General features: G+C 41.6%; 1 non-coding gene across 1 annotated transcript; it reads right to left on the bottom strand.

Annotated features, from left to right (window-relative positions):
* Positions 1–10,182: 10,182 nt before the first annotated feature.
* Positions 10,183–10,289, bottom strand: LOC126093494 (U6 spliceosomal RNA). Its single transcript, XR_007521643.1, has one exon. It is a non-coding gene; the product is annotated as a U6 spliceosomal RNA (small nuclear RNA).
* Between the last annotated feature and the right edge of the window lie 249 nt (positions 10,290–10,538).

Below are 10,538 nucleotides of genomic sequence, written 5' to 3'. Positions count from 1 at the left end.
AAGTTAATTGGGAGGAAAGGGAAAGAGAGTCAGCTCCGCGGCCTCTTTCGCATGCGATTATGCTATGTCTTTGCTAAAAGTATGATGCGGATGGAACCACAGCCTTGCATAAAAAGATCGTTATCTTCCCTGTTGCGTCCATTTCGAACTTTCCAATGAACGGCCAAAAAACTCACTAAAAGCCTCGTGCCTTCACTAATATGTTTTTGTAGCAGAATGTGGATGTCTGGGCACCACTGGCCTGTTCCACAGAATTTTCAGAAACTCACAGTAGTCTCATCGGCTTCCTGCCTAACAAAGGCTTTATTGCCAGTCATCAATGCTCTGCCCATAGCAGCAGAGATTCTTCGGCACTAGTCAGCCTACCTGGACTTGGCCGCCGTCCGACCGGCGCCATTCATCTGGAATGAAGTCTGGCAGTTCGCAAACGTTTTCATCCAGGTTCTGCAAAAAACAACCATTTCATCACGTGAATGAAGTCAGATCGTATCCAGGTATAGCAAGCAAGTAATAAAGATCATTTTTCTCAAGAACATGACACAGCATAACACCATATCAGAAGTGAGAGTGCCCTGCAATCTCTCAAACCTCCGAGAAATTTCCTTTCCGGATAAAAATGCGCTTCGAACGTGGCTTGACGAGCTCATTGCCTCATAACCAAGTGAGTTTTTCAGCTGAAAGGTCTGGCAGTTACAGTAGTGTCGGTAGACTGTCGTAAATAGTGAAGAAGAATACATTATTGATGACTAAAGTCTACTCTCTGTTATGTGTATCCGTATTGGAAAAGCGCTACGAACTTAATGTACCAAGATAATACACTTCTAAACAAAAACCATGTTGTGTAATTTAAAAAAAAGAAGTAATGCTGTTTATATTCATGTATAGGACAATGTTACGAGAAAGGAAATCATGCTGGTTAATGTCTCCCTCGTACCTAAACAACATATCGTTGACACGTTTTTATTTCTGTTCTGGACAAAAAGTTATTTGGGCTGGTCAAGAGTAGGGAGATTTGACTGCGACAGTCATTTTATTGCTGTAGGAAGGTAGGATTATTGTAGAGCTTGTTAGTCGAGTGCACAAATGGGTACAGTAGTTCTGTCGAGTGCAGTTAAGGTCTCCGTGGTGGCATTGTCTCATAAAGAAAATCCATTGTAAAAGTTAACAGTACCAAAACGGACTGGAAAGGCGCAGAAAACTCTCAGCTGCTATCATTTATCTAGGCAGAGAAAAACATTAAAACGTTATTTTCTTTTGCCCGGACTCATTATTTCGGGCCCTGCTGTTTCAATTACGGCGCAGCGAGCACCGAACGGTCGGAAAGCGCCCTGCAGCCGTTAATGAGAACAAAAGCTTCATGCTCGACCGACTGTGAAAAACCTCGCTTTTTCTTGGAGAAGGTCGTCCCCAGAAAGTAACGGAAAAAAAGCCGACGAAACAAAGGAATAGCGGCTTCTGCACTCGACTTGCCAGAGGGAACGAACAGCCACAAGGAACGAACACTTCGCTTACCAGGTGACGCGCGTCGGAATGAAACTGCAGAACTGACTTCCTTTCGCGTAACGTTAGGGATTCTTTTGTCTGATTCTCGCTGCAGCTACATCGGCGGTTCTAGGAAGGTGTGAACCCTCGGTAGTTTCGCTATAATCAATCAGTATTTCACCAATCTCCACTGCCTCACGCCGAGAGCTGCCTATTTCATGGTCTTTCATGAGGTACTTTTTTTTTGGAAGCACGTTGTGTTTGTTCAGGACTCCAATAATCCGCAGTATTTCCCTAGTGTTTTGGCTACAGAACCTACAAAATCCTATTTTTTAACATGTTCTCCGTTCATTGCGACAGCCTAAGCCACCTTAATGGCAGGGCCTGTATAGCCTCATGGCATCACTTTACTGCTCAATGCCGGAGCCGGCCGCTGTGACCGAGCGGTTCTAGGCGCTTCAGTCCGAAACGGCGGAGCTGCTACGGTCGCAGGTTCGAACCCTGCCTCGGGCATGGATGTATGTGATGTCCTTAGGTTAGTTAGGTTTAAGTAGTTCTACGTCTAGGGGACTGATGACCAGAGTTTAAGTCCCACAGTGCTTAGAGCCATTTGAACCATTTGATGCCGGAACTAACGTCTTGCTGCATGAACAACCTCGCCATCACCCCCGTACTGCTTGCTGTGGAATACATCCTTCATCGTGCCAAACAAATGTGAATCAAACTGTTGTTTTGTGAGCTCCACTCGGGTACGCAGATTTGTGTAAGGTCCTTGCGTTGTCACGGGGAAGCAGAAGTTATTTTGCATTTTTGAGCCGACGCACACTCTGAAGCCCAACATTGCAGAGGTCACAGCAGTGTGAGGCGGCCAGCACCCGGGGGAACAGACAAGTTCGCGCAACCTTGCTGCACTGATGACGGACGCGCTCGCCCAATGACTGACCGTACTTTTCTTCACTGCCAGTTCTCAGTAGACATTCTGCAAGCGCCTACGAATATCTGCAATGCTCTGATTTTCCGCCAGAAGAAAGTCAGCTCTCTGCTTGGAAAGCACCTCAGTTTCAGACGCTATTTGAAGGCTATGTATAGTACCGCCACCCATCGGAACATTTATGAAAGTACAAGGGCTCAAAAGAGAATATTCAAAGATGTGGCACAACAAATTCCTAACTTTTTCAACCGAAATTTGCCGAGAAAGAATGTATTGCGGTACTTACTGAACTCCCCTCATATATACCGGATTATTCAAAAGTAGCTGAACACACTTCTTGGGTGTAACTTATGCATCAAAATAAGAGTAAAATGTCAAATAAAGTTTTGTCTTAAATTTCTTTACCTTCGAGGTATGTAGTAGAATGGGGATCAAAAGTGCATTACAAATGACACAAAATTAATTCCTGATGTTTCAAAAGTAACTGTACACACTGTGTGTACTGTACTAACTAGCATAAAATGTGGAACAAATTTTTGTGTGAAATTGCGTTATTTCAGAGTTATACAGTAAGATAGGGATCACAACCGTAACCAAGCAACACAATATGAATTCCTCTCAGAAAGCAGTGAAACCAAGACACCCCAAATTCAACGCTATTACATATTGTACACTTCGTCCAGAACATGTTAAAAATGATGTCCAGACCAAGACAGTGACAAACTCGATGTCTTACCACTCTTGGGACGTTACAGGCTCCATTCATCTCATTCTGCACAGTTGAACAACCATTTTCAGTTCGCTGCTGTCTTGTGCCACATTTGTAATTGCAACACGGTACACGAGTCCTTGAGACGGACCCAAAGGCAGGGGTTAAGATTCGGAGATCTGGTGGGACAAGCGACTGGTCTTGCAAGATCTATCCACTTATGAGGATAAGCAACACAGAGATATTCTCTTGCCTCCCGACTGAAATGTGCAGGGGCGCCATCGCGCATAAATGATTAGTTGGTTCGTGTAGCGAGTGGGACATCATGAAGCAGATCATCCAGTGCATCTTCCAAAACCTATCGATACGCTCTTCCAGTCAAGCGTTGTGGAATAACATGCAGTCCGACAAACTGATTGTCCGCTACACCACACCAAATGTTCACTGCAAATCGATGTTGACGTTCTCGTACTGTAGTTACGCGAGGATTCTCATACGCCCATACGTGCAATTTTTGAGCGTTCACGATACCAACATGGGTAAAAAGGCTCTCATCCGCAAACAGTACTTTCAGTGTTCAAGTGAACACTGAAAGAAATAGTGATGTTTACGGTTGGCTATGGGTGTCAGCTCCTGCATCTTCTGCATGTGAAATGCGTGGAATTTCTGTCTACGAAACAGACGCCATGCAGTTGATTGACAAACCTCTACAGTGGCAGTTACACAACAGGTACTTATAGTCGAATCTTCATCTACCATTACCAAGACGTCAACATAATAGTGGCTCACCAAGAGTGCCACATTCACTTAAAAGCCTGTCCACTGTTTCGAAAGTCTGATGGTTTGGCACACATCTGGAAACATTTCCATGTACCGTCGTCTTGCTGCTCGAGCATTGCCTTTTTCTGCGCCGTAAAGGAGGTGCATGCTCGCGTACTCATGTCTGATTGCGCCGTCTTACCCTACAAACTGCAGTCTATGAACTACCTATATGGTAGAGTGAGTTTACATAGTGCCTCTGATGCCGTAAAGTACAATGGAACACACTGCTGCCAAGTAAACAAAGACATTTTCTGCGAGAATCAACCAAGCAGTGTCGAGTGGCACGAAAAAAGCAACATCACTCGATATGCAGGCGAAAACGACATATTAAAAGCCTTACAGGCTCATGATGTAATGCCTACCACAAATGGCATTATACATCACAACTAGGAAATAAAGTAGGTTCAGACAAAATTTTATTTAAGCTTTTACTCTTATTTTGATGCACATAGTACACCCACAAAGTATGTACAGTTACTTTTGAATCATCCTGTATACAGCTCACAAATGAAGAACATTGAAAGCCTCTTGTTCACAAAGCGCTGAGTTTTGAAACTTAACAAAACCCCCAGATGCTCACAGTGGGATGGCTACCTCTGACGCATGTACGTATTCTCCACAGCACTGAAGATGGCAGTGAGGTTATCAGTAGAAATCGGAAGAAGAAACTATATCATGCCATATGCTCGCCCAGAAGATGATGGAATATAGGATGTTCATTTTGCTGCATTATGAAATTTCTTGACACGTCATATCAGGGTGCGAGAATGTGATTCGTTACAAACCCCTTTCTTTACCCAACTGGCGTTCTCCTCATCGTCTAGAACCTACATCCCCCATATTAGGGTTCCTGGCCACATATAAATCTAACACATCTTTTTGGTCAAATGTCTGAGTGGAGCGAATCTTCATCTTCCATTACGAAAAGGCCGATCTCATGCTGGATCACTACCTACAAATTACACAATATATATTTGTCACAATATTGAAATGCAAAGGAAAAGTAGGAAATGGGTAAATTGATCAGTGTTAGATATAGTTTTGCCAAAAACGTTAAATTACTCGAAAATAATGAAGGTAATTGAGAAAAAGTCAGTGATTTGAGAAAGACTTTCTCCTAATTTTCAAAGCCAAATGAAGAGTGTGAACGGGTGTCGAATTGATCAACGTGAGATCAAATACCGATCAAGGTATTAATATAATTCATTCTTCCTGAAGAGAACTTGGAGTTCAAAAAAATATTTAAAAACAGAAACGGTAAAATGTTTTATGAAACGAATGGTCTGAATGTAAGAAATAAAACAAATTTTACAAATACATTGCGAGCTAACATCCCAAACGTGTTCGGGCTCACATGCGGTTCCTCCTCGTCGAAATGTCTTGGCTCAAAATCGTCTAGGGGTTGAACAGCACGTGTCGCACTACACGTCCTAAATTAAACACTTGTGACCCTTTGGTTAAATTGTCTGGCTGACGGCAGGTTTGTGAAATTGTATGTAACGTACAAAGTTAATATAACATATAATAACAGTAAATAATATCGCGAGCTAAATTAATGACACATAAATGATATAGGCCACACAGTTGCGGTTTGCTTAGAATAATGTTCAGAAAGCAAACTAATAGTGAAAGTAGTCGTATTTAGAGTTACTGTTACGCTCGAGCGCATATCCATTTGACACAGTTCGATCATTCACAATCTCATTGCTAAATATAAGTCCAATACTCCACCTATTTATCTACGCGAAAAGTTAGAGTTCACAACAGGCGCGCACCTGTTCACCGCTCAGAGTCTAATTCCTATGATGCGACACAACGCGAAATTTTCTGAGGCGTTTTACTTCCAAGCTACCTACAGGCCGACCGTCCGATTCCGCGTCTCCACCAGCACAGTCCCACCCTGCCCGAATCCGGCCACGTCTCCCGAGTGCCGAACATCGTCCCTCAACCGAACAGTGTAGATCCCATCCATAAAGCCATTATTCTAGATTGTTTTACATTTTAACATATTTAAATAATCAGAGTTTGACAACTTTCACGTCCTAAATAAAGTAACAATAATATCCATTACGTAATAAACGTTAAATTCTTTTACATAAAATCGATATAATATCCTTCTTAGCATTAAATGCCACTGCCAGTAGCCTTGCACCAATGTGCTTTATTGATAAATAAATAAATAAAGAACAAAAGTAACTATTATGCACTAAACTTAACAAAAATTTTCTCCTACTTAATGATTCAATAATGTGTCATACAATCATCGTTCAATGTGTTTAGTGTGAAGGAAATGATGATTTGATGCTTAACTGAAAATACTGATAGTTTAAATTTACTGTATCTTTTACATAAACAAAGTAACAGAGTTGATATTTAAACCTTTGTCATTTTTATGATGAGCTTTTATATGAAATGTCGAACGCTATCATCGACCGAAGTGTTCAGATTTTAGCATTCTGGTCTTTTTTACAAAACTTGTTAATTTTCACTATAACAGTAAGTCCTAAACTATTATAGATATGACCAATATTCAAGTTTTATTGGGATCACCAAGAAAGTTAAAGACAGATGATAAATTAAAATTACTGTGGGTTCATTCCCTGAATTACCACAGAATTAAATGTTTTTCATAAATGTTTCCCTTTATGGCCGATCGTAGGTCCGCAATATTTAACACCGCTACGCATCCCTGGGCACAAACACCTTCAACTGGGTTTCCATATCACGTAGGTTCTCGTACGTCTCTATCACATACAATAGTGCTTAGGCCTGATCAGCCTGATTTCATTCAGCGCAATAGACGCCTGTGAATTTCCCCATCTCGGGGTGAATCTGCTCTCGTTGTGGCACACAGTCCTAGACGACAGGATTCGTTACACAACTGCTGGAAGGCTGTCTCTTTCCGCCGTGAGAACGAAGTGCTCGTTAACTCACAACGTGATGTGTCTGAAATCATGTAAATGATGTATCATCTAGTACTCTTTAAAATTCTATGATTTAAATTAGACACTGAACTTCACGTTGTCAGTTAGCCCCTGTTGTTCTTGTCTTCAGTCCTGAAACTGGGTGATGCAGCTCCCTATGCTACTCTATACTGTGTAGCCTTCTTCATCTCCCAGTACTTACTGCAACCTACATCCTTATGAATCTGCTTAGTGTATTCATCTCTTGGTCTCCCTCTACGATTTTTACCCTCCACACTGCCCTCCAATGCTAAATTTCTGACCCCTTGATGCCTCAGAACATGTCCTACCAACCGGTCTCTTCTTCTTGTCAAGTTGTGCAACAAACAACTCTTCTCCCCAAATCTATTCAATACCTCCTCATTAATTACGTGATCTGCCCATCTAATCTTCAGCATTCTTCTGTAGCACCACATTTCGAAAGATTCTATTCTCTTCTTGTCTAAACCATTTATCATCCATGATTCACTTCCATACATGGCTACACTCCATACAAATACTTTCAGAAACGACTTCCTGACACTTACATCTATACTCGATCTTAACAAATTTCTCTTCTTCAGAAACGCTTTCCTTGCCATTGCCAGTCTACATTTTATATCCTCTCTACTTCGATCATCATCAGTTATTTTGCTCCCCAAATAGCAAAACTCCTTTACTACTTTAAGTGTCTCATTTCCTAATCTAATTCCCTCATCATCACCCGACTTAATTCGACTACTTTCCATCATCCTCGTTTTGCTTTTGTTGATGTTCATCTTATATCCTCCTTTCAAGACACTGCCCATTCCGTTCAACTGCTCTTCCAAGTCGTTTGCTGTCTCTGACAATTACATTGTCATCGGCGATCCTCAACGTTTTTATTTCTTCTCCATGGATTTTAATACCTACTCCGAATTTTTCTTTTGCTTCCTTTACTGCTTGCACAATATACAGATTGAATAACATCGGGGACAGGCTACAACCCTGTCTCACTCCCTTCCTAACCACTGCTTCCCTTTCGTGTCCCTCGACTCTTATAACTGCCATCTGGTTTCTGTACAAATTGTAAGTAGCCTTTCGCGCCCTGTGTTTTACCCCTGCCACCTTTAGAATTTGAAAGTGTATTCCAGTCAACATTGTCAAAAGCTTTCTCTAAGTCTACAAATGCTAGAAATGTAGGTTTACCTTTCCTTAATCTATTTTGTAAGGTAAGTCGTAGGGTCAGTATTGCCTCACGTGTTCCAACATTTCTACGGAATCCAAACTGACCTTCCCCGAGGTCGGCTTCCACCAGTTTTTCCATTCGTCTGTAAAGAATTCGCATTAGTATTTTGTAGCTGTGACTTATTAAACCTGCTTTCTTTTTGATTGGAATTATTATATTGTTCTTCAAGTCTGAGGGTATTTCACATGTTTCATACATCTTGCTAGTTTTGTCAGGACTGGTTCTCCCAAGGCCGTAAGTAGTTCCAACGGAATGTTGTCTACTCCCGGGGCCTTGTTTCGACTCAGGTCGTTCAGTGCTCTGTCAAACTCTTCACGCAGTATCGTATCTCCCATTTCATCTTCATATACATCGTCTTCCATTTCCATAATATTGTCCTCAAGTACATCGCCCTTGTATAGACCCTCAATATACTCCTTCCACCTTTCTGCTTTCCCTTCTTTGCTTAGAACTGGGTTTCTATCTGAGCTCTTGATATTCATACAAGTGGCTCTCTTTTCTCCAAAGGTCTCTTTAATTTTCCTGTAGGCTGTATCTATGTTACCCCTAGTGAGATGAGCCTCTACATCCTTACATTTGTCCTATAGCCATCCCTGCTTAGCCATTTTGCACTTCCTGTCGATCTCATTTTTGAGACGTTTGTATTCCTTTTTGCCTGTTTCATTTGCTGCATTTTTATATTTTCTCCTTTCATCAATTAAATTCAATATTTCTACTGTTACCCAAGGATTTCTACTAGCCCTGGTCTTTTTACCTACTTGATCCTCTGCTGCCTTCACTACTTCATCCCTCAAAGGCATCCATTCTTCTTCTACTGTATTTCTTTCCCCCATTCCTGTCAATTGTTCCCTTATGCTGTCCCTGAAACTCTGTAGAACCTCTGGTTCTATCAGTTTATCCAGGTCCCATCTCCTTAAATTCCCACCTTTTTGCAGTTTCTTCAGTTTTAATCTACAGGTCATAACCAATAGATTGTGGTCAGAGTCGACATCTGTCCCTGGAAATGTCTTACAATTTAAAACCTGGTTCCTAAATCTCTGTCTTACCATTATATAATCTATCTGATACCTTCTTTTATGCTTCTTGAACCAAGTGTTAGCTATGATTAAGTTATGCTCTGTGCAAAATCCTACCATACGGCTTCCTCTTTCATTTCTCTCCTCCAATCCATATTCACCCACTATGTTTCCTTCTCTCCCTTTTCCTACTCTCAAATTCCAGTCACCCATGACTATTAAATTTTCGTCTCCCTTCACTACCTGAATAATTTCTTTTATCTCATCATACATTTCATCAATTTCTTCATCATCTGCAGAGCTAGTTGGCATATAAACTTGTACTACTGTAGTAGGCGTGGGCTTCGTGTCTATTTTCACCACAATAATGCGTTCACTGTGCTGTTCGTAGTACCTTACCCGCACTCCTATTTTTTATTCATTATTAAACCTACTCCTGCATTGCCCCTATTTGATTTTGTATTTATAACCCTGTATTCACCTGACCAATGGTCTAGTTCCTCCTGCCACCAAACTTCACTAATTCCCACTATATCTAACTTCAACCTATCCATTTCCCTTTTTAAATTATCTAACTTACCTGACCGATTAAGGGATCTGACCTTCCACACTCCGATCCGTAGAATGCCAGTTTTCATTCTTCTGATAACGATGTCCTCCTGAGTAGTCCCCACCCGGAGATCCGAATGGGGGACTATTTTACCTCCGGAATATTTTACCCAAGAGGATGCCATCAACATTTAACCATACATTAAAGCTGCATGCCCTCGGAAAAAATTACGGCTGTAGTTTCTCCTTGCTTTCAGCCGTTCGCAGTACCAGCACAGCAAGGCCGTTTTGGTTAGTGTTGCAAGGCCAGATCAGTCAATCATCCAGACTGTTGTCCTTGCAACTACTGAAAAGGCTGCTGCCCCTCTTCAGGAACCACACGTTTGTCTGGCCTCTCAACAGATACCCCTCCGTTGTGGTTGCACCTACGGTACAGCCATCTGTATCGCTGAGGCACGCAAGCCTCCCCACCAACGGCAAGGTCCATGATTCATGGGGGTAGGGAAAATGTGGAACGCTTCACGATTTAGCGTGTCATCCTTGCGCAGGGGCCATGCTAATCTTCTCTGTATCGTTCCAATTTTAATATATGTACTGCCGAAGCAGGTACAGTTAGCCCCTAGTTCGCTGTAAATGATTTATATAACTAATAATCGCATAAAATGTTATGCTAATCTATTTTATTTCTTGCTTTTAGGCAAACCATTTCAGACACCATTTGTCCGGAAGCTTTCAATATTTCTCCACTTTACTTCCGCTCCAGTACTTCCAACTACAAGGAACTTGTAGCATAGTATCCTCAGAATGAAGAGAAGATTTATCACATCCTCACCGTTGTGTCACAAAAATTATTGATTCT

The sequence above is a fragment of the Schistocerca cancellata genome, chromosome 7 (genome assembly GCF_023864275.1).
Source record: "Schistocerca cancellata isolate TAMUIC-IGC-003103 chromosome 7, iqSchCanc2.1, whole genome shotgun sequence".
NCBI classification, from domain to species: domain Eukaryota; kingdom Metazoa; phylum Arthropoda; class Insecta; order Orthoptera; family Acrididae; genus Schistocerca; species Schistocerca cancellata.
This window is presented reverse-complemented; position numbering and strand designations above follow the sequence as displayed.